General features: G+C 46.6%; 1 pseudogene; it reads right to left on the reverse strand.

The window, feature by feature from the left end:
* Nucleotides 1-5862: 5862 nt before the first annotated feature.
* Nucleotides 5863-10802, reverse strand: LOC136525423 (extra-large guanine nucleotide-binding protein 3-like; annotated as a pseudogene).
* Nucleotides 10803-19971: the final 9169 nt, after the last annotated feature.

The raw sequence follows: 19971 nt of genomic DNA on the forward strand, positions 1-19971 counted from the left end.
AGCCGATATTGAGTGCTTTCATGAACAGTTCGCATCGCGAGACCATTGAAGTAAAGATAGGTTGAAAGATGTGTTAGCCCCATGATCTTATTATTGTATTATGGCCTGCATGATTCTGCCTCATGCCCCCACTGATATTAGTAATGAGCTAGGGTCATTGAGTCTATTGTTATTTCTACGGCCTGCATGATTCTGCCTCATGCCCCACTGGTCATAGCGGTAGATGAGATCTAACATGTTCATTAGATTTATCTTTATTAAACGATTGAGTGATGTTGAACTGTTTCTTTATATGAAAAGGGGTTCGGTTACTTATAATAATTGGCTTGGCATAAACCAATCATCATTGATATCTTATTGCCATTGATTAATAATTGCTCAAATAACGATATTTATCCTGAACGATAATCGATTCTTCTTACACAACCCCATGAGCTTTAATCAATTTATTCCCATGAATATACTGGAATCGACTATTTAGCCGATCTCCTTTCATATCGGCTCTCATAGCCGCACATTCGGGACTGTCTGGCAACACCGGCAAGTTCTGCCCTTAATTACTGATAAACTTTCTCTCCTTGTCAATTGCAGGGTCAAATTGACTGGCATGTCTCGAGAGGATAGCGCAGGATCGATCATCCCTGTGCTGAAGCTAGGCGGATCTACTCCATCGAGTGGACCCTTTCGGCTTGCTGCGTGTGTCCTCGGCACGGGACGAAAATTCTGTGTCGACACACGTTTCTGGCACGCTCGGTGGGACACCACAATCGTCATGGCGGCTCATAACAACAATGACATCCTTATGCTGCATTATGAAGATCTACATGATGGAGATAAGGGTATCATCAGCAAAGCTATAGAAGAGTTTCAGAACAAGTGTCTGTTGTCCTACACCAAAACACATGATAACACAATTGTTCAGAAATTTCCACTACCAAGACTTCTACTACACGAGCAAACAGATACAACTGAGGATGAAGACAGGCGTTTCTTTAAGGAAGTTGTAGACAAATCTGTTTGTGATGCCACATCGAGCCATAACGATGCTTTCGTAGGCATATTCCACAATGCCATGAGAGAGGCGATTCATGGAGTTCCAGTCGGCCAAGGCGGACCAGCTTATTACAATATTCTAGATCCATCGATCCAAGGGACTAATCAAGTCGGTAGCAGCCGTCAAGAAGCAGCACTAGCTGACAATGGTGATGTCCAGACAATTCAGGGTTCATCTAGACAGGCCCAAGGGACTACTGCGAATCAAACACAGTACAATACTGGACCATCAATACAGCATGTGCAACAGCCGGCGGGGCAAAGTCAGAACCAGATGATCAATTTTGGCACATCAGGCCACATACCGTCGTCGGCTCAAAAAATAGCACCATCAATTCAAAGGGTCCATAGAGATATAGATCCTTATGTCTACAATTAGAGACTTCAAGTAGCAAGCCAGCAAAGAGCTCAACAGATCGAGATTCCCCAAGGGTATCACTTTGGCACGGATTATAACACCCTTCACATGATGTCAAATCCAGGATACCAAGGCACACGGGATTTCGATCCACAGATGGGTCAGCAGGTGTAGAGAAATCCAAATTCAAAGGCTGATGAGTTGTTGCTGAAGGTGACCGAGATGATGAAGAATCAGTTCGGTCTGAAGCCAAAAGGGCTGACCTTTTTGTACAAATACCCATATCCCAGAATTCGCTAAGTTCACTGGCCAAGACAGTACAAGCACGATAGAATATGTCAGTCGGTATCTTACATAGTTGGGCGAAGCATCGGTTGAAGACGCCCATTGAGTTCATTTCTTCTCTCTGTCCTTATCAGGACCAGCCTTTATTTGGTTTTCATCATTGCTAGTCAATTCCATTGCCAATTGGGCTGACCTGGAGAAGAAGTTTCATACATATTTTTACACTAGGACTGGAGAAAAGAAGATTACCGATCTGACAACTATGAGACAAAAGACTAATGAATCGGGTACTAAATTTCTTCAGAGGTTCAGGGAAACCAGGAACTTGTGCTTCTCCTTAAACTTGGTCGATGATCAACTAGCTGCTTTAGCTGTTCAAGGAATGCTGCCTATGTGGAAAGAGAAGCTGTTGGGACAAGAATTTGACAATCTGGGTCAATTGGCTCAACGAGTAGCATCGCTCAATAACCAATTCCAGAATATGCGCAGAGATACCCGATTTCAGAAGAATACCACGGTAGCTGAAGCTTATGATCCATACTCAATCGATGACGGCTATGAAGATGAGGAAGAAGAGGTTGCTGCAGCTGAATGGAACTGGGGCAGGAAAACAATAATGGTGCCAAATCCTTAGGGGAGAGGAATCGAGGAGAGCTATGACTTTGATGTCACCAAATCCGATAAACTCTTTGATTTTTTGCTTGAGAAAGGGCAGATCAAGTTGCCCGATGATCATGTCATGTTGCCCCCTGATCAGTTGAAAAATAAGAAGTTCTGCAAGTTCCATAATGCTACTTTCCATTCCACTAATGAGTGCAGAATCTTCAGGCAGCATATACAGAGAGCTATTCAGCAGGGGAGGCTCAAATTTAATACGCCTCAGAAGATGAAAGTTGATGATAATCCTTTCCTTGGAAGTCAAAACATGGTCGATGCTGGGATACTCAAAGGAAAGACTAAGGTCCTAACATCGACCAAATCAAAAGAAGCTGGAACAGTCAATCCCAAGATGCAAGTATCGGCTGACGAGTACAAAGAAATTATAAGACGTTGTGCTGAGCAAAAGAGCCGATACGAGCAAGGGGAAACATCAAAAGCAGGGACGACAAAGCTGCGGGTCACATCTCGGATTATGTTGAATAAATGGCAGTGACAGAAGGAAAAGGATTATCAGCGTTGGGCGAAAGATCAAGCGTACCGGCATCGACTGGAAGAAGAAAGGTACGAAAGGGAACAAGCCAAATTACATTGGAATTGTCTTTTCTTCAGGCATTGCTGGAATGAAGGTTTGAAGTTGCCTACCAGACATAATTGTCCAGAATGCAGCAATCAATATCAGGAACATAGGCAGTCTCAAACCAGCCATCGGTCTATCCATACTCAAGATGCATATCATAATGATAACATGGATCGACGCTTAAAAAATAAAAGTATTCATGATCGGCTTGTAAAAAGAGTCGTTGATCAGGACTGGGCTGATCATGAAGAGAAAGGTAATGAAAGAAGATGTGTGTGGCAGGAAGGCCAATGGTGTCCAAGAGGATTAACAAGAAGCTAGAAGAGAAGGGTGCAACGCCTGAGGAATAAAGAGATGGAACGGGCTCAGGCATCCGGTAAAACTCAAGTATGGTGTACCAAGCGAATAGCCGATAGAATGCAACCATCGGCTAATATCCAGATGGCTTTTCTGTTGCCATCAGAATTCAGAGCTCCGGTAGATCAAGAAGTTTATTCAGATTTCGATGAATCAGAGTATGGGGAAATAGTTGCCAAGTTGATGGTTGTACAGCAAGCAATATTTGACAAACCAGTTAAACATCAGCACTTAAAAGCGTTATATATGAAAGGTCTTATTGATGGGAAGCCGATGAACAAGATGCTGGTGGACGGAGGTGCTTCTGTCAATCTTATACCTTACGCTACTTTTCATAAACTTGGCAAAGGACCAGGAGACCTCATGGAGACCGATATGATGCTCAACGACTTCGGAGGTAACACGTCTAAGACTCGGGGGGCAATAAATGTCAAACTGACAATCGGAAGCAAGACCCTACTCACCACATTCTTCGTCAACGATGGGAAAGGGTCGTACAGTTTGCTCCTCGGTCGCGATTGGATTCATGCGAACTGATGTATACCATCGACCATGCATCAGTGTTTGATTCAGTGGCATGGAGATGATGTCGAACTGGTTCGTGCTGATGAGTCCGTGAGCATCGCAACAACCAATCTAGTCTTTTGGGAACTAGGAGACTTTGAATGTTTTTCTGGCAAGTCATGGGAAGGAGGCTTCATTAAGATCAGCAATGAAAGCCAGCAGCCGATGCAAGCGATCAGCTCTGAGAGTTTATTTTAGCAGAAAAGTTATGGCTTCACGTCGGCCATTGGAGTAAAGGAAAATGAACATTAGTTCTGAGGTTTAGGACGACGTATGAATGCTAAATGGAATTATAAGTGCGATTCAGAGTTAATGGACTTGAAGAAGTTCTATTTCGCTTAATAGGATGCTTGACTTGGGTTGATTAATCGTTTGGCCTTTGATATGAAGAAGTTCTGTGAGGTGTTATCCTAGCGTCTAATCAACACTCGATAGCCGATTCGTTCCTGGCTCTAACGGCCGGTGCCAGGGGGGTATCGCCTCTAGTTCAAAAATGAAAATCTCCATAGATAATAAAAGCCGATACGATATGTATCGCCTATAGAGCAAAAATAAAAGGTAAAAGCAGTCAGGCACGAAAGCACTCCATTGAGGCATATTCATGAAAGAACAGGAGTCTTTGTTCATTAGGTTACCCTAAATACAGACTAATCAAAGACCTTGTTCACCACATCCTGAGCAGATGTGATGTCTACTATGGCCTCCACTTACCTCGGTTGTCTTCGTCGGCCATGACGAATGGTTGGATCTACGAAAGGGAGAAAGAAAACCGCCGCAAGACTTCGGCAGGAGGAGAAGAACAAAGGAACAGTGGCGAGTGGAGATGTGTTCGAGGTCGAAACCACCAGCCAGTATTTTAAGATCTGAAGCAAAGAGGTGGACGCCTCGGGACGTGTAAAAGGCAACCGCAATTAATAGAAGGTGAAGCGCCCCTTCACTAATGCCAATGGGAGTACGGCGCTGAGCAACTAAAGGTAGAAAATCGAAGGATTCTCTTAATAAAAGCCGTGTTTTCAGACTTGATTGGATTATAAGTCTGGGATCGGCTGTATCAAATCGGCTGTTTAGCCGAGAAAGGAAGCAAATAACGGAGAGTATGATCGATTTTACAGAAGATGTGCGTTGACATCAGATATCACATGTGGAGATGTCTGGTTTGTAAGCATCGTATGTGATAACGTGCACCAAACCTCCTCAAATTTTTATCACATCCTCCACATACGATATCATGACATCTCGACAAGTTTCATGATTTTCGGACTTCGTTTGTATTTTATAGAATTTAAAAACAATTCGTTCCCAAGTTTGTGGTCATGTTTCGTGAACAAGATGTTCGAAATTTCAGGTCCGTTCCTGGATACGGCCTCACACTACACTCAATTACCATGAATATCATTTTTTGAATCATTAAATTCCATTATTCGATGCACGTGCAGTTCAAATTTGCATTTTCTGAAAAAATCAATTAAATGAAATAAATTAACTAAATATAGCAAAAAGCTATAAAAATGTACCAAATTTTAACATGGAGTCTCATGTACTGTAGGAGGACTCGAGAAAAATTTTGGAGTTCAAAAGTGGGAAAAAAAATAGTTTGCCGTTATTCTTAGCCGAGTGTCAGGGTCTGGCACTCGGCAAAGAAGTGGTTTGCCGAGTGCCTACCCGCTGGCACTCGGCAAACCTGGACGGCAGGCGGCGGCCGTTACCTGACGCCGCTTTCTGCCGAGAGCCAGGGTTTGCCGAGTGCCTGACACTCGGCAAAAAGGCCTTTGCCGAGTGTCTGGCTTTACCGAGTGCCTGACACTCGGCAAAGCCTTCTTTGCCGAGTGTATATCGTTGCCGAGTGCGGCACTCGTCAAAATAGCTCTTTGCCGAGTGCCCGATTTTTAGTCCTCGGTAAAGAAATTTGCACTCGGCAAAGGCCCTATTTCCCGTAGTGAAACGACTACAAGATACAAGAAAGAAGCCCAGTATCAATGTGCTTTAGACATGAGCATGAAGATAGACTTTACTTGTTTACTGGTTGAGAGTATGCATCATGATTGTCACCGAAGGGTTCTGACATAGGGCTCCGGTCATCCAAAGTGAAATCAATGAAGGCCAATCCATTCCCTTGTGTTACTCCTTCAGCGTATATCACATCTTTCTCTGACGGTTCGTATTCATTACTTGATACTTCAATAGCCTGCATGGATTTGTCATACAATGGACAGGTCAATTTAGGTAATCAAATACCATAACAGTGGAGGCAAAAAAATAAGTAGCAGCAGATCCAGTTAGCATGGAGCCGAAGATCATTGTTTGCAAATGAGGGAAGGCCAGCAAAATCTGGAAACATAAAGTTTCTGAAATGATTCAAAACCTGCGGACCATCAATTCCATTTCCCTAAATTTCAAAGACCAGCCGGCTGGTCTGGTTTACATAAAGTTCGCTGGTCTGGTTTACATAAATTTCCATAAAGTTTCTGGAATGCCAGTTGGCTGCCTCACAAGTTTCAGCCAGTTTCAGCCGCTACAGTGTTTCTCTCTCACAACAGCCAGCCAGTTTCAGTCAAGTTTCTGTCAGCCGAACGGGGCCATACCCTAGGCAAATTAGCAACAATATTACTAGTGGGTAAAGAGAAGGGCGGGCATGGTGCAAGCGGTAGAGTACTACCGACTGTGACCGGAAGGTCCTAGGTTCGAGCCGCCGCCTCCTTGCATTTGCACATCGCAAGGGTAAGGCTTGCTGCTAATACCCTTCCCCAGATCCCACACAGTGCGGGATGCTTTTAGCACTGGGTACGCCCTTTTTTTATTACTAGTGGGTAAAGGGATCCACTAGTAGAGTAACAGTCATAATATGGAGTGCTGATCTAGTAGAATCTATGAAATGCAAGTCGTCAACAAGATACATCAAGGGTAACTCTGTACTTAATTGCAAGTTATCAGCAATGAAATGGGCTTCATCAATTTAAGTTAAACGCTTGATTTATACCCTGCTCAAGAAATACTCAGCAGCATCAGGGAGAAAATGCAATTCATCCTTTCTTTTATATGTTGCTTGAATGGCAGGATCTTTCCACAGCTCATCAACAACTGGAGCATATTCACGGGTAGCTGCAGGAAAGAATGCATCTAGGTCTCCCATTGCAATGATGTCCAGAAGCCAATCAGAAAAGTTCTTCACCTTTGCATTTATCGAGTAGATGCAAGAATTAGAACTTGAAGATGTACTTTCATCTGCATCGAAAAGACCAACTTAATATATGTTGGCCCACAGGATCACCGGCTCAGGTGAGTCGACCACTCACCAGTCTTGCCGAGCACCCGATAGTGTTGCCGAGCACCCACTAGCCGTGCCGACCACGAACAAGCATTGTCCGATCACACACTATAGCTAGAGGTAGAAGAAGAAGAGAGAACAGAGCATACACGCACACAGCAGAGACACCAGCGTTGGCCGGAGCCCTGTATAGGAGATGTCAAATCTGAACTCTCTTTGTTGAGTTGCAGTGGCAAACTATATATACAACTCTATCCATCTAGTCCTAGTACAGCTGCCATGCTGCAACAGTGACTAGATAACACAGCAGGGCTGACTCTGCGCAGACCTCTGCATATGGCTACAGTGCTGCAGGTGAGCCATGCGACGCCTGCACCTGCAGCGGCTACAGTATCACAGCAGGGGGTCTTTTCGGCGTCGTCTTCCTTTGTTGTGCGTTCACACAAGATAGCAGTAGATTATCTAACAATCTTTCCCTAATGCTACTGCTAACCCTTGAACTCCCTCCATGCCGATCATCTCCTTCAGCTCCGTGAGTCGAAGACGTCCGAGCGGCTTGGTGAGGACGTCCGAGAGTTGCCGACCAGTTTCGACGAACTCGATGACGAGTGTTTTTATGTTTGCCGAGTGTATTTCTTCAGGCACTCGGCGAAGAAGTTCTTTGCCAAGTGGTGCAATAAAAACACTCGGCAAAAAAAACACTCGGCAAAGAGGGGGTTTGCCGAGTGTCAAAAAAAATACTCGGCAAAGATGAGGTTTGCCGAGTGTCAAAAAAAACACTCGGCAAAGAAATAAAATATTTTTTCTAGAAAAAAGGAGAAGAAAAAAATGAAAAAAAAACTTTGCCGAGTGCTCAGATCTAGAACCCTCGGCAAAGAAAAAAAATCTTTTTTTAGGAAAATAATGAGAAGAAAAAAATGAAAAAAAATACTTTGCCGAGTGTCCGATCTGGGACACTCGGCAAACAAAAATATCTTCTTTAACACGTGTCCCTCCATGAACAGAGAAAATAAAAAAAAATTCTTTGCCGAGTGTCAGATCTAAAATACTCGGTAAACACTGCTTTGTCGAGTGTCAGATCCAGCACACTCGGCAATGTTCCTATACTATATAACTCACGGTGACTGTCCTCAGGAGCGCCGGCCCGCCCGCCGCCCCCTGTTCCTCCTTGGTTCCGCGTCCCTCCTGGAGCCCCACTACCGCCGCCTCCTCCTCAGCCTTCGCAGCAGCATGCTCTCCTACATGGCGCTCCGGCCACCACCGCGGGGCTGACACTCCCTCCCCCTCCACCGCTTCAAGACAAGTGCCGCCACGAGCCTCCGCATCCGGCGTCGCAGTCTCCCAAGGCCCTGACGGCGGAGGAGACCGCCGCGGCCGCGGCCGCGAAGGAGCGGAAGGAGGAGCAGCGGCGGAAGCAACGCGACGAGGAGGGGCTCGACCTGCTGACGCTGCTGCTACAGTGCACGGAGGCCGTGAACGCTGACAACCTCGACGACGCGTACCAGATTGTGTTTCCATTTTTTCTCCTTTTTCGTTCTTGAGTTTGATCTCAATTTTCCGGAGTTTGGGTCAATCCCATGCAATGATTTTTGGGGAATAGGTTTGTGCTAGGTTGAATTGCATCTGTGCAAAATTTGGGAGCGTTTCATGGAGTTTTAGTTTGGTTTTCGTTAGATTTTTTGTCACTCCTTTTTCTTCTGTTCGTTCTTGCTTCTTCTCTGTTAGTGTGTTCGTCGCTGTATCGAGCAGGAGCAGCTGTCCAGCAGCCCAGCGGCAGCACTACCAGCGCTAAGTGCTCAGGCACCAAGCGAGCTCACTTGAGCGGTGCTTGCTGTGGGTGCTCGTGGCTGGTTCTGGCGGCTGCGGGCTTTGTGGCGTGGCGACGGGAGGCAAGGGTGGCGGTGGCCGGCTTGTTTTTTTTTTCGAAAAAAAAGTTTGCCTAGTGTTTTTTTTTACTCGGCAACGTCTTTGCCGAGTGCGCGACAAAAAAACACTCGGCAAACTAGCGTTTACCATTAAAACATTTATCGAATGTCGTTTGCCGAGTGTCCCTTTGCCCAGTGTTTTTGGGGCTTCGCCGAGTGTCCTTGGCACTCGTGAAATCTCCTGTATTCAGTAGGGGGTAAACCCAAAAGTGAGGTTGCCGAGTGTTTTTGGGCTTCGCCGAGTGTCCCTGGCACTCGTGAAATCTCCTGTATCCGGTAGGGGGTAAACCCAAAAGTGAGTATCACGGGGGCATTGGATTTTTGCAATCTGCATGAAAGATGGCGATTGTGACCGATTCGGTTAGAGGAGCTACACAGCAGAACTACAATGTACATTTAATAGCAACTCTCAATCATATTCATAAAAAACCAATGGTAAGGAAAAATTGACACCTTTAGAATTCTCAGTTCAATCTTTGTAATTTCCCGTCCATTAATGAAAACTTGAGCGTTGCCGTTACTAGCATCAGAATGAAGCTTTCCGTTAAAGTTGAGGTTAGTGCTAATAATCCTGTCTGGCTTTTCACCTTCCTACAGGCATATATCAGCAGAAACAGAACGTTATCATCAGAATAGGCTGCTGAGGTTGCATGAAATGGTGCGCTCGTCGCAAATTACCTTTCCCCACTATCCTGATTCCTTATCATACCAATATCTTCCAGGTTTGAGATTCCCAGGAGGCCGTTGGCAGCTAAGCAAATCCGCCATCTCCTCGTCATGAAGAGGGAAACCATTGACCACGAGCTGCTCAGGCCGGAGCTGGTTCGCCTGGCATTCCTTCTCCACCCTGAGGATCTGCCTGACCTCCAGGGGGCTGAGCAGGCGCGCCAGTACCCTGGAGCCCTTGCCGAGCTTGGAGCGCTTGGCCTCGTCGATGGGCTGGCCAATGCAGGTGACGCACTTGCGGCCCTCGGGCATGGACCCCATGGCGCGGAGCAGGCAGTGGCCGCAGTAGCGCGCGTCGCAGACGATGCACGACTCCTTGCTCTCCCACTTGCTCTTCCCGCACCGGTGGCAGCAGGTCCTCCTCCCCTTCCTCTCGACCGCCGGCCTCGTCACCGCGACGTACTGCTCGGCGGACGCCGCGTCGAAGTCGTTGCTCTCGTACCTGCTATCCTCCGGCTCCCCAAAGGTGACCACCGGAGGCCGCCTTCCCTCCGGCGCAGCAGTCCTGGAACTCCGCGGCGGGCGGGAGCCGTCCTCCTCCTCATCGTCATCGGAGCAGCCATCCTCATCCCGCGCCGCTGCCGCCGCCGAACCGGCCGACGGCGAGCTTCCCCTCCTCGCTCGCGCAGGCGGCGCCGCGGCACGGTGAGCAGCAGCACCACCAGCCCGTGACGCCCCCGGCGCCGGCGGGTTGGCAGGGGCACGGGCCGCAGCGGGGCCGATGACGGGCGCGACGGGCACGACGCCGCTGCTGCCGAGGCCGAGCCCCAGCGGCCCCGAGACCGGCTCGGCGGTGGGTATGGCGGGGAGACAGACGGGGTCGATCCGCGGGAGCTCGTACGAGACGTCCGGCCCGTCGTACTCCAGCGCGATGGAATAGTCCAGGTTGGGCGGCGCCTCCGGGATGGTGGTCCCCGGCGGGAACATCCGGCGCACCAGGTCCTCCCAGTCGGCCCGGCCCGCCGCCGCGCCCGCCATGCCTGCCTGTCTGCCCGCCCCGGTGCAGCAGCAATCTTGCGCGCGCGCGGGTGACTAGTCTATATTAGTCAATTCAAAGACAAAGCAATCACGTAAACAGAGCAATCACGTACGGGCTAAGTGCCTGTGCCCGTGCAAATTCAGTTCGTCTCATCCAGGCAGTACACGTGTGCGTGCTACCCGGACGCTCGATCGGTAAACATCTGCTTTCATCAACTTCAACGTTTCGTCCAGGTACTGTATTTTTATTATTTTGCAAAATATTTTTTCCTTTGACAATATAATGGTTATTTTTTTAACGTCTCTTATGCCAACTCCATAAATAATAAAACTATGGTCCCATCATATTACTGGTTAATCCAATGAAAAATAATAGTTCTCGCATGGTCAGTTATATGTAGCGCTATCAAGAACCACGGTAACATCGAACATTAGGATCTTGGTCGTGCCAACTGTTGAGAAGGACATCAAAAAGGGGAAGATGAAGAAGAAACTGATAGAGGATATAACCACAAAGAATATCGTCTATAAAGAGGTTCTAACTTCTTAAAAGATGTAATTTCTCTCGGAAATACATACCTTTCTGCATATATGGTCAACAAAAATGTAGCTTAAAGCATTAATAAAAAAATTTATATGAAGGATACTACCAAAACATCAACGAGAATTGCAAGGACTACTTGACTGTTGTGCTTCCCCGGTCAATAACCTTAGGATTCTATTAAGAAGATGTGGCATTTAGGTGTACAAAATTAAGGTTGTAATATTGATGTTCCAAACAACAAGTTAAAAATTGCTTCTTTGTAACAGGTTCATACTAATTTTTATAAAAAAGCACACGCTCATACTTGAAGTACCATATCATTGTTATGTTTCCGTGCAACGCACGGGTATTTATCTAGTATATATAAAAAAAGCTGGGTAAGGCGTTGTTGCATGTATGGAACAAGGGTGCCCGGAGGCTAGCTACGTATTTATGGCCCAGGAAATACCTCGATTAAGTAGTACTCTTCCCGGACTCCAACCAGAGAAACCAAAGGAATTTGTGACGCACGTAATCCCGTCGTCAGGCTCTGGGAGTCTGTCTGCCAACAATAAACTCTCTAACAGAGTCCGCGTCCGTGTCATTCATCTGTTAATTGGAATCACGACGGAATTCCAAAGGCTGTTCATACTGGCCCAATTTAAAATTTTCATTCAGTATCACTAGCACATAATAGATTTTTTCACATGGACAAAATGGTTTTTTTTTGCGAATTACACAAGTATAGACGCAGACGCTCAACACGCACGTACACTTACCCCTATGAACATACTTACGTAAACCCTACTCCTATAAGCACCTCCGAAAGACTGTGGCGGCAAATCTCGAAATTGATGAAGTCATCTTAGTCACCTCGCTGTCGACGGGAACGTCACCTACCACTGAAAGCACAACGCCGTTAAATCTTAGAAAAAATCCAAGAAAATGCAAACACCCATGCCAAGTCGAGGACATGAATCTAGGTGGACAGATTCCACGACAAGGAACCTAACCAACTGAGCCTCAGTTCACACACGGACAAAATGAGTTTACATAGACGGGTAGGCAGCCCGCCCCTATCACGCCTCTGACCCGCTATTAATGGGTATTAAGAGAGGCGGCACAATACCCATCCGTGTAAATCGCATTATTAAAATAATAAAAAGGCAGCCGAGCCCAACGTCGAGCCCATACAGGACCCGACGTTGAGGCCAACCAAGCCCACACCATCCTCATCATCCCAGCGCCAGCCACAGGGGCGCCCTACTACCGCTGGATCTGCGCATACCCATGCCGAGTGACCCGCCATTGAATCCACGCTTGGCCACGTCGAGGGACCTGCCGCCACCGGATCTAACCTGTGGAGCTGTCCATCTCCACTGGATCCACGCTTGGCCGCCGGATCCACACGCCTCCTCCTCGTGAGCCTTCTCTGTGCCACTGTCGGAGGAGAGCGCCGCACGTGGTGGCCACCCTGCGGGCCACGCGACCTCCATCTGCCACCACGTGTTGTTGAGGGTGAGGGAGAGAGAGGAGGGTGGGTGTGGAGAGTGGGGCAGCGCTGTCGAGGGTGAGAGAGAGAGAGAGGAGTAAGGGTTAAGGCAGGTGAACAGAACATGACTTGAACGTGAGGGCTACCGAGTAGTTACGTGTGCCAGCGCACGTGCGCGAATTAAGAATTGTTGATTAAATGAACACAGCTGGTCGTTGTGTAGCATTTAAACGGCATGTAAAGGGATTTAAACAGCCTATAAATGGATTACGCAATAATGGAACTCTACTAGGACTCGAGCTAGATCTCTTTTGAGCCCAGCCCAAGATGGTCCCTTGTTTGTTTGTTGCTATTGTGGTCCAGCCCACTTTCACTAATTAGCCCAAATCCGATCCTACTGCTGTGTTTCTAGTTTTTTTTTTTACCTCTTAAACACATGTTACATACCATGGTTTGTCAATGCATTCTTACACACCATCTTTGACATATATATTGCCACTGGGTCAAGCATGGTCACCGTTTCTGATAAAGGGAGATGGCAGCACACGTGTTCTTCTAGGCCTCCATCAAAGTGGAGCTTGCCAGGCAATGGAATTGGCGGTGCTGCTCTGTTTTGGGTCGACGGCTGGCTTAACGGCCGTGCGATTCTGGAGCAAGTGGCAGCAAGAAAGTCGTCTTGAAAGAAATGGGTTATAAAAGAAACATGGAGAAAATGGCGCCTGGCAATATGCCCTTTTTCACTTGTGAAAAGAATACTATTTTACCTCTACCTCCGCAAGTGATCTGTGCAAGCTAGTCACTAAATTTGGGATCGAGGATTCTTTGGGCCTGTTTCGTACGGATTCAGATACAGATTCGAATTCAGGAGCTTGGATTCAAAAAAAAAATCCCAAACACTCTAGATCCACCAAATCCGGATTTAGCAAAATGGTGAATCTGGAGGCTGGATTCACTGGATTCACCATTTTAGTGGATCTCCTCAAGGAGTGCTCCACCAAATTGAGTTTAGTAGATTTGGAAGAAATTACTCACCATTGCCACTCGTTACACAGTTCGCTTTGCTGAAAAGCCATGGCGGAATATACTATTCACTTATTTGTTGTAAGAGAAAAACATTGTTCGTTCGCTGAAATAGTACGGCTCATAAGACAAGCGAACATGGCCTCTATTTTTCTTCTTCCTTCTCCGTCGCCCGTCGGTAGTGTTTTCTTCTTCCTCCGTCGTCCCATCCCCGGTAACCCGCCAGCGCCGCGCCTCCCACGGCCGCGATGCCCTGGCCTACTCCGAGCCCACGCGCCCCGCCCTGCTCCGGCCGCACGCCGCCCCATGCCGGCCCTGCACCCGCCCCACCGCGGTTGGCCTCGCGATGGCCGCGGCTGCTCCTCCATGCCCCTGCGACGGCCGCTCCTCCAATCTGCCTGCGCCCGCGTCGGCTGCGCCTGCCCCCGAGCTCTGCCCCATCCCCGCTCGGCCGTGACTGCTCTCGAGCGCTGGCCCGCGCTGGCCGTGCTCCGGCTGCCCGCGCCCCTCTGCTGAAGCCGTGGCCGCGCCCAGCGAGGCCGTCCCAGGCTGTCGTGGCCACGAGCCGCCCTGCAGGTCGCGCCCCGCCGTCCCCGCTCACGCTTTTTTTTCCTTCGCGTGAATCTGTGTGAGGAGGATGAAAGATGACAGACATTGACAGGTGGGTCCTATGCCAAGGATAAATCTGACCATTCCAACAAAATTACCCTTGCGTGGATCTAGAGTTGCTGCATTTGCCAAACAGTAGATCCACAGTGGATCTAATCCACGGTGAATCCTAGATCCAGATTTACTTTTTCCGTGGTGAATCATTGCCAAACGGGCCCTTAATTGAATTTGGGAATCATCGTGCTCACACAAGTCCTCTGTTGCAAATGAAAATAGCATGTGAGCCCATGTATTCTGTTCCGGATATACATAACAACATCCATGCAGTGACGGTATTATATATGGAGATACATATCAGTTCCCTTACCACGATATTGGTAGGCAGTTATGAATAAACCAGTTTTTTATTTGTATTGTTGAGATATTAGGGTGAACCAAATCCACGGAGTCAAAATTTCAATCAATACTACCAGGAAAAATGGTGACAACTATTTGTTTGCAGGCTAGCATGCACAATCAATATTGCCCTGTAAATTGTGCTCGACTTTTCTAAAGAAGAGTTTTTTGTTTTTGTTTTTGCCACCAAGCTTACCATCAGTACTGAACTAAGGGATTACCATACAAACTTCATGAATTGACTTTTGTTTTACATATGAATGTTTTGTTTCTTCCTCTCACGATTGCTCTTATTATGGACTATTTACATTGTAGTACTTCCTCTATCTTAAAATGTATGACCCAGTTTAAATTGATGTGTTCTTTGAGATCACAATTGGACCTCTACTTTCTTAATAATATTTTATTGTTAAAAAAGTCTACTCAACCTCCTCAAACTTTTGCAGGCTGTCTACTGCTTCATGCTAACTATCCGAGCTTGTCTGCTTCGACCCTTAAACTATGGAAAACTGCCTAAATAACCGTCTGAGGCAGTTTTGATAGTGGTTTTGATGCCATGGCATATCACGTGAGTGCTGACATGGTGGTGAGTTGGAGAATAATAGAAAAAAGCCTACATATCACCCCTAACATATCAAGAGTTGACTACGTAACCCCGTCAACTATAAAACCAAATATTGTAGCATCTTAAAGCATAATTATAATGTTCAAATGACCTTTGATGGTTTTGTTGGATTATTTTGATACCATATCCTGCCACATTGGCCTGAGTACCCATGCTTGCACTTAGCCTAGTGTGGCATGATATGATACCAAAACAGCCCTATAAAATTATCTGGACGGTCATTTGAATATTACTAGATGTTTTAAGGGTTATATTATCAAGTTTTACATTTTTTTATCTGATATCAAGTTTTATAATTGAGGGATCTATGAAGTCAACCCTTGATATGTTAGGGACATAGACTCTTTTTGCTAAATCAACACTACGTCACCACCCACATAATATGCCGCGGCACATAAGTTCGCTTCCTTTTGTTTTTATAAAACAGCAGTTGCTTACACAGGTACACCCACATATTCAAACAAATATACCTATGACTTGAAATGTAACTAATAAAAATATTCCTTTTTTCTGAAGAACTCTAAATATACTCAATAATCTTGGCACGGTATGCATTCATCTATATATATGACTTAGCTTGCCAACACAAGAGTCAATGGGCGTGCAATGCGATCTTGTAATGACTTCTTCCTACTACCAGGAGGCTGAAGATTATGATGTAGGGCCAGAGGAGAGACACCATGTTGATTATGAATGCAGCTGTTAGCTTGAGCACTGTCATAAAGCCTCTCCTTCGGTTCAAGACGATGACTGTGTCGACGAGTAGTTGCCACACAAAGCGCAGCGCGTCGAGCAACACAAGAACCGTCATCATCGTGGGTGAAATTTTTGCATTTTGGTCCCTTTTGAAAATATTTTTTACAACAAGACCTATGCCAAAACGTTTGCTGAAAATAGACCATTTTTAGGCGTCTTAAAACATGTCGCCAAGGTATGAGGGTCGGCGTCGACTGACACGACGCCGAGGTCTTGCCACGTCACGGACGACCCCGGTCGACGGCGACACGGTGGCGCATGGGGTCCGACACGTCGGCGTTGTGTCAGCCAACGCCACAAGCCCAACCTCGGCGCGGTGGGACTACAGGCCGAGCTATTGGCACCATCCGACGCGCGGCCCAGGCGGCCCAACAACGCTTCGTGGCCCAATAGCTCGGCGCGGGGTCACTTAACGCCGAGCTACCAGACTCGGCGCGTCCCGACTCAACGCCGAGGTCTGGACTCTTGAAGCCGCGCCGCGGCCCCCTTCTTCTTCTTCCTCCCTCCATTCTGAAACCACCGGCTCTCTCTCTGTTCTCCCCCCACGGCCCCCACGAAAACCTAACCCCCAAATGCGACCCTAGGTGCCCAGATCTCGTCTCCCGAAGCTTCCTCGAGGTAATGGTCCATCCCCTCCTCCAATCTATCCGCGTAGATGTGCTTGCATTGTCTCTAATCATGTGGAATCATGGGTGTATGGTGTTTTGGTATATGTGTATTTGCATTTGCAAAATGTATGGCTTAGGTTGATTGAGTGCATTGTTGTTTAACTGTTTTATGTGCTGAACATGTTAGGTTAGTTTGGTTTCTAGTTATTTTGGTCATTAGGGTTCTTTGTTTATTGTAGGTGTCATTAGGGTTAGTTATTTGTTGGTCATTAGGGTTAGTATGTATTTTAGTTATTTATTGGTCATTAGATTTCAATTTTTTATGACTAGAAATGATTATGTTGTTGGGGTTGAAAAAGATGAAATGATATATTTTAGTTTCTACTTATTGGATTGAAACTCGCATGATATATTGATATGTGACACTACTTGTTGTGTGATGGCTGTAGATGGATAAATTAGTGAGGTTGCATCATGGAGGCCGTATTGTTAGGACAAGAGATGATAGTTTGGAATTTCTGGACATGTGTGAGGAGTTGTTGATTTTTTCTGAAACACCATCTGTGACCCAGTTAGTGGAGTGAGTGAAGGTTAAGTTAGGCTGGAATGAAGGAGACGTGCATGTTCAGTTTGAAGGTGTCATAGATGTTGGGTTGTCGAAGGGTCCTCGGATCAAGCGGTTGCTCAAAATTACAAGCGAGTCTGAATGGAATGATTACAAGGCAGTTGTATTGGTTTCAGAAGTGCGATCTTTGGATTTAGTAGTAAGTAAGGAGTCCGGCTTAGGAAATGATAACTTCGAAGCATCATGTCTGCGTCTCTGCTCAAACCTCTCCTTAACCTCCGCATCCCACTCCTTCAGGCCTTCTAGATGCTGCTTGTCTGACTCATTGATCTCAGTGTCAATCCACTGCTCAAAGTCACACAATGGTGGAATGGTTTGCAAGAAAAACAAATTGTTACAAAACAAATAAATAAGCAATACTTAATATCACAAGAAAATTAATTAACACACAATAAAAATTCATCACAATCGATGCACGGCGCTGTTGCTTTGTAGGTTTCCATGCATAATTGTGACACATCCAGTACCTATGTCTATATGTTTCCTCATCTTCATAGATGTCTACCTTGCAACGATTACCACAAAAGCACATGGGTCGAGGAACACCTTCAGGGAGAGGCTTTAGGTCGTAGGGATTTGCCCTCTGGCGACCATGGCCACAATTGAAAGAATTTAGTCATATTAACGGAGAACCAAACCTAAACCTAGGGTTTTCTATTTGTTGCACAAATAATGAATAAACATTGGGATTACCTTGGAATACGAGCTTTACCATGCCTTGGCATCCTAACATTACGTAGAAAAAAAATCAATCCAAAGTACCTTGCAACGAATGTAAAGCTACTAACACTAAATCACCATACCTCTCAAATAAGCTTTTCATTACAAACCCTAAGCAAATTTGAATCCTAACAAACACAAAATTTAACTCAATGATTATAAACCAGAACATATACAACAACAACAATCATATATTTGGGTCATTCAATCATTTGGACCACCATACATTGCACGAATGACATGAACATGAACCAAACCTATAATGCCAAGTTCAAAAAAAAAACACAAACAACCGAATCTAAATGGATGAAATGAAAGAGGGGAAAGAGGAGTACCTTGGCAAAACGTCAAAACCCTCGATCTGACCTCCCAAGAGCTGGATTTAGGATTTAGGGTTCGTGGGAAGAGAGAGGGAGTGGGAAATGGCCACCTGTTGGTTCTGAATGGAGGGAGGAGGAAGAAGGGGGCCGCGGCGCGGCCTCAACTGACTGAACCTCGGCGTTGAGTCGGGACGCGCCGAGGTAAGCGTCTCGGCGTCATCTGACCACACGCCGAACTCTTGGCCCACGAAGCGTTGTTGGGCCGCCTGGGCCGCGCGCCGGATGGTGCCAAGAGCTCGGCGTGACTCCCCACCGCGCCGAAGTTAGGCCTGTGGCGTTGTCTGACACGACGCCGACGTACTGGGCCCCATGCGCCACCGTGTCGCCATCGACCGGGGTCGTCCGTGACGTGGCAAGACCTCGGCGTCGTGTTAGTCGACGCCGACCCTCATACCTTGGCGTCATGTTCTAAGACACCTAAAAATGGTCTATTTTCAGCAAACGTTTTGGCATAGGTCTTTTTGTAAAAAATGTATTCAAAAGAGACCAAAATACAAAAATTTCACTCATCGCGGTGGTGGCGATGGCGGTTGCTGGGGCAACCGGAGAAAGCAACAGGTAGAGCGCAAACGTGAAGGCGGCGCAGAAGCTTCTCGCAGCGCCGTTGAGAGATGCCAATGACATGGATACTAGCTTGATCCGATTCTCTATGTCGACTGCAGTTATGCCCCAGAAGACAAGACTGAACGTGGCTATAGTGGAGCAGCCAAATGCCAATGAGTTGGCGAGGACGAACCCGTCGAAAGCATATCTCCCGGCCATGATCGGCGTTCCGATGAGTCCACCCGCCGATGGCGTTGGCGCGCTGTCGTCGTCGTTGTCACTCCACGTACCGCCGGGCATTGCGAAGCCTGCCGCGAATGATGCCGTCGCGACAAGCACCGAGCAGATGCCGACGATCTGCGCGAACTCCGTTATCTTCTTTGACTCTTCTTCATCCTTGTCTAGCTTTGGAATGAGCTTCTCTTTGATGACATCGCGCCTAAAGCTACCACTCGGAGCAGCAGCTGCAAAAGACAGCGTGTCGAGAATCCTACGCCGTGCATGCTGCGCAAGACAGAAAAAACACGAGAAGTTTTGTTTTTATATACCTCGCAATAAATCTTTTTTCTCAACCATCATGCTATTACTATTAGGATGTGTCAAAGAAGCCTCCATATTAATCGTTATGAGGTGTGATAGAAGATAATCTAAAACATGGAATAGTACAAAGTGGTAGTATGCAGCATTTTCACCAGAATTTCACAATGTATATGGCTAACTATATGCTATATTTCAGGTGCCTGAAATATAGCATCTGTTCAGGCGACAGCTAACAACCATCATATTTTCATCCAATGGCCCAAATCTATTAGCAAAAATCACAATAAACAAATTACAATTTTTTCTATAGAACAACAAGGACAAAACTGTTCAGGCGCCTGAACTATAGGAGTTATGGACTAACTAATATTTCCTAGTGCCAAGAG

The sequence above is a fragment of the Miscanthus floridulus genome, chromosome 19 (genome assembly GCF_019320115.1).
Source record: "Miscanthus floridulus cultivar M001 chromosome 19, ASM1932011v1, whole genome shotgun sequence".
NCBI lineage: Eukaryota > Viridiplantae > Streptophyta > Magnoliopsida > Poales > Poaceae > Miscanthus > Miscanthus floridulus.